This window comes from Arachis stenosperma, chromosome 7 (assembly GCF_014773155.1).
Source record: "Arachis stenosperma cultivar V10309 chromosome 7, arast.V10309.gnm1.PFL2, whole genome shotgun sequence".
In the NCBI taxonomy this organism is placed as follows: Eukaryota; Viridiplantae; Streptophyta; class Magnoliopsida; order Fabales; family Fabaceae; genus Arachis; species Arachis stenosperma.
The window spans coordinates 14,445,025-14,450,248 of record NC_080383.1 but is presented as its reverse complement, the minus strand read 5'-3'; the positions used below and the strand labels follow the sequence as shown (position 1 = coordinate 14,450,248).

Here is a 5,224-nt window from a genome sequence, read left to right as displayed (position 1 = left end):
CAAAAGATTCAAAGATCTCAAGATGATCTAAGATCCAAAGATGAAAAATACAATAGTAAAGGGTCCTATTTATAGGGAACTAGTAGCTTAAGAATTACAAAGATGAGTAAAAGACATAAAAATCCACTTCCGGACCCACTTGGTGTGTGCTTGGGCTGAGCATTGAAGCATTTTCGTGTAGAGACTCTTCTTGGAGTTAAACGCCAGCTTTTGTGCCAGTTTGGGCGTTTAACTCCCACTTTGGTGCCAGTTCCGGCGTTTAACGCTGGGAATTCTGAGGGTGACTTTGAACGCCGGTTTGGGCCATCAAATTTTGGGCAAAGTATGAACTATCATATATTGCTGGAAAGCCCAGGATGTCTACTTTCCAACGCCGTTGAGAGCGCGCCAATTGGGCTTCTGTAACTCCAGAAAATCCACTTCAAGTGCAGGGAGGTCAGAATCCAACAGCATCTGCAGTCCTTTTTAGTCTCTGAATCAGATTTTTGCTCAGGTCCCTCAATTTCAGCCAGAAAATACCTGAAATCACAGAAAAACACACAAACTCATAGTAAAGTCCAGAAAAGTGAATTTTAACTAAAAACTAATAAAAATACAATAAAAACTAACTAAAACATACTAAAAATAATGCCAAAAAGCGTACAAATTATCCGCTCATCAATGTTCAAATTTCGTTTCATGATCGGCCATCATAGGATTCAAAATTGTGGTCATTTAATGAGTCAATAAGTTGACCAAATCATGATGACTTTCCTCAACCTGTTGTCAAAATACTGCCATCGTATTAGAGGCATTCGATGTAGAGCCCATATTATAATCACGAGAATACTCGCAGTGTTGTTGTAGGTTTTGAGAATTATTTACTCCAATCATACTTTCAACACGAATAGGAGAAACAAAATCACTCACTGGTGGAGTATAACCAGAAGGAAGGCCATAAGGAGGCCAACTAGTAGTTACTGAAGGCTGTATTGGTGGTAAATTACCACGTGGACGAATATTGCGTCTATTATTTCCAGTCTGAACACTAGTAATTACTATGCTTTCACTCACAATCAGGCCTTCTGAATGCGAAGTAACGTCTGAAGGATGTACAGTTTCTGGTATACTCTCATTGGTAGATGATGAGCGGATAATTTGTATGCTTTTTGGCATTGTTTTTAGTAGGTTTTTGGTATCTTTTAGTTAGTTTTTAGTATATTTTCATTAGTTTTTAATTAAAATTCACTTTTCTGGACTTTACTATGAGTTTGTGTGTTTTTCTGTGATTTCAGGTATTTTCTGGCTGAAATTGAGGGATCTGAGCAAAAATCTGATTCAGAGACTCAAAAGGACTGCAGATGCTGTTGGATTCTGACCTCCCTGCACTCGAAGTGGATTTTCTGGAGCTACAGAAGCCCAATTGGCGCGCTCTCAACGGCGTTGGAAAGTAGACATCCTGGGCTTTCCAGCAATATATAATAGTCCATACTTTGCCCAAGATTTGATGGCCCAAACCGGCGTTCAAAGTCACCCTCAGAATTCCCAGCGTTAAACGCCCAAACTGGCACAAGAATGGGAGTTAAACGCCCAAACTGGCACCAAAACGGGAGTTAAACGCCAAGAAGAGTCTCTACACGAAAAATGCTTCATTGCTCAGCCCAAGCACACACCAAGTGGGCCCGGAAGTGGATTTTTATGTCATTTACTCATTCTTGTACACCTTAGGCTACTAGTTTCTATAAGTAGGACCTTTTACTATGGTATTTTCATCTTGGTTCTTCTGGTTCCCTCTCTGGGGCCGAAACCAATGATCACTTTTGTTCTTATGTATTTTCAACGGTGGAGTTTCTACACACCATAGATTAAGGTGTGGAGCTCTGCTGTACCTCGAGTATTAATGCAATTACTATTGTTCTTCCATTCAATTCCACTTGTTCTTTATCCAAGATATCACTTGTTCTTCAACATGATGAAGGTGATGATTGACGCCCATCACCATTCTCACCCATGAACAAGGTGACTGACAACCATTCTTGTTCTATAAGCATCTGAGGCTTAGTGAATATCTCTTGGATTCTTCGGAGTCTTCGTGTATAGGCAGGACCTGATGGCGGCATTCAAGAGAATCCGGAAGGTCTAAACCTTGTCTGTGGTATTCTGAGTAGGATTCAATGATTGAATGACTGTGACGTGCTTCAAACTCCTAGCAGGCGGGGCGTCTGGTGACAGATGCAAAAGTATCGATGGATATTATTCCGGCCTGACCGAGAACCGACAGTTGAATTCCGCTATGCCGTGACAGGACATATGCAATCGCTTTCACTGAGAGATGGGAGGTAGCTGCTGACAACAGTGAGACCCTACACGAGCTTGCCATGGAAAGGAGTAAGAAGGATTGGATGAAGGCAGTAGGAAAGCAGAGAGACGGAAGGGAAGGCATCTTCATACACTTGTCTGAAGCTCTTACACCAATGATATACATAAGTATCACTATCTTTATCTTTATGCTTTATTCGTTTATCACTATACCCATTTGAGTCTGCCTGACTGAGATTTACAAGATGACCATAGCTTGCTTCATACCACCAATCTCCGTGGGATCGACCCTTACTCGCGTAAGGTATTACTTGGACGACCCAGTGCACTTGCTGGTTAGTTGTGCGAAGTTGTGTAATGCCATGGTATTGAGCGCACCAAGTTTTTGGAGCCATTACCAGGGATTATGAGAGTTGTGAAAAAGTATAGTTCACAATTTCGCCGACCAAGTTTTTGGCGCCGTTGCCGGGGATTGTTCTTGTGTATGGACAACTGACGGTTCATCTTGTTGCTTAGATTAGGTATTTTTCTTCAGAGTTCTTAAGAATGAATTCTAGTGTTTCAAGGTGATGTTCTTATCATCACCAAGGCTGATTGATTCTTATCAATTTAGCTCTTGAATGCAATGTCCTGCTGAAGCTTAGCCGGCCATGTCTAATTCCTTTAGACTAAAGCTTTAGACTAACATTGCATGATTCCTGGAATTCTCATTAAGAATTTTGATACCTTTATTTTCCTTTTCACTTAATTTCGAAAAACCCAAAAAAATTACAAAATCATAAAATCCAAAAATATGTCTTGTTTGAGTCTAGTGTCTCATTTAAGTTTGGTGTCAATTGCATGTTTCTGTTTTTCTTGCATTTTTCGAATTTATGCATGTGTCTTCACTAATCTTCAAGTTGTTCTTGATGATTTCCTTGTTTTGATCTTTGAATTCTATTGACTTGAGTGTTTGTTGTTTCTCATATGCATTCTCATCTTGTTAGTGTCAGTAGTATACAAACTGCTAAGTTTGGTGTCTTGCATGCATTGTTATTTAGTTGCATTTTGATTATTCCTCATTATAAAAATCCAAAAATATTTTAATTTGAGTCTTTTCAAGTCAATAATACAGAGAATTGAAGATTCAGAACATACTGCAGAGGAATCACACAGAAAAAGCTGTGCATTCAAAAATGCCCAGTGAAGAAGACAGACTGGCGTTTAAACGCCAGCCAGGGTGCCTGGTTGGGCGTTTAACGCCCAAAAGGGTAGTAGTTTGGGCGTTAAACGCCAGAATGTGCACATTCTGGGCGTTTAACGCCAGGATGGCACAAGGGGGAAGATTTTGTTTTCAAATCAAATTTTTTTCAAGTTTTCAAAGCTTTTCAAAATCAAATCTTTTTCAAATCATATCTTTTCAATCAAATGTTTTCAAAATCAATTTCTTTCCTTTTTCAAAGATACTTACAATTAATGATTTGATTGAACATTTTTTGCCTTTTCTGTTGAGGAAGGTTTTATGTTTGAATCATATCTTTTCTTGTTAGGCAAGTCATTAATTTTCAAAACCATATCTTTTCAATTGTTTTCAAATCATATCTTTTAAAATTGTTTTCAAATCATATCTTCTCAATCACATCTTTTTAAAACCATAACTTTTCAATCAAATCTTTTTAATCACATCTTTTTCAAAATAGTTTTCAATCAAATCTTTTTAATTTCTAATTTCAAAATCTTTTTCAAAAATCACTTTACTTCTTTCCCACTTTTGTTTTCGAAAATCAATTAGTGTTTTTCAAAATGTTTTCAAAATCTTTTACTTAATTTTCGAAAATTACGTCCCTTCTTCTCACATCCTTCTACTTTGGACTAACACTATCTCTTAATGCAAAATTCGAACTCCATCTTCTTTGATAGTTCGAATTTTCTACTTCGTCTTCTACTTTTCTTTTCCTCTGACACCTCAAGGAATCTCTATACTGTGACATAGAGGATTCCATATTTTCTTGTTTTCTTCTCTTTCATATGAGCAGGAACAAAGACAAAGGCATTCTTGTTGAAGCTGACCGAATTCTTCAAAGAAGAAGAACACATGGCAGCCGAAAACAACAACAATGCAAACAATGCAAGGAAGGTGCTGGGTGACTTTACTGCACCTACTCCCGACTTTTATGGGAGAAGCATCTCTATCCCTGCCATTAGAGCAAACAACTTTGAGCTTAAGCCTCAATTAGTTTCTCTAATGCAACAGAATTGCAAGTTCCATGGACTTCCAATGGAAGATCCTCATCAGTTCTTAGCTGAATTCTTGCAAATCTGTGACACAGTCAAGACTAATAGGGTTGACCCTGAGGTCTATAGACTGATGCTATTCCCTTTTGCTGTAAGAGACAGAGCTAGAATATGGTTGGACTCTCAACCTAAAGAAAGCCTGGACTCTTGGGAAAAGCTAGTCAATGCCTTCTTGGCAAAGTTCTTTCCACCTCAAAAATTGAGTAAGCTTAGAGTGGAAGTCCAAACCTTCAGACAGAAGGATGGAGAATCCCTCTATGAAGCTTGGGAAAGATACAAACAATTAATCAGAAAGTGTCCTTCTGACATGCTTTCTGAATGGAGCATCATAGGTATTTTCTATGATGGTCTCTCTGAACTATCCAAAATGTCTTTGGATAGCTCTGCTGGAGGATCTCTTCATCTGAGGAAGAAGCCTATGATCCTGAGAACCCTTCAATGGAAGAGGTGAATTACCTAGGAGAACCCTATGGAAACACCTATAATTCTTCATGGAGAAATCACCCAAATTTCTCATGGAAGAATCAAGAGAGACCTCAACAAGGTTTCAATAATAGTAATGGTGGAAGAAATAGGTTTAGCAATGGCAAGCCTTTTCCATCATCTTCAGCAACAGACAGAGAGTTCTAAGCAGAATACCTCTAACTTAGCA

The 5,224-nt window shown here is 38.6% G+C and overlaps 1 non-coding gene across 1 annotated transcript; it reads right to left on the bottom strand.

Moving 5' to 3' along the window:
• Positions 1 to 4,777: 4,777 nt before the first annotated feature.
• On the bottom strand, positions 4,778 to 4,885 carry LOC130943134 (small nucleolar RNA R71). Its single transcript, XR_009071666.1, has one exon. It is a non-coding gene; the product is annotated as a small nucleolar RNA R71 (small nucleolar RNA).
• Between the last annotated feature and the right edge of the window lie 339 nt (positions 4,886 to 5,224).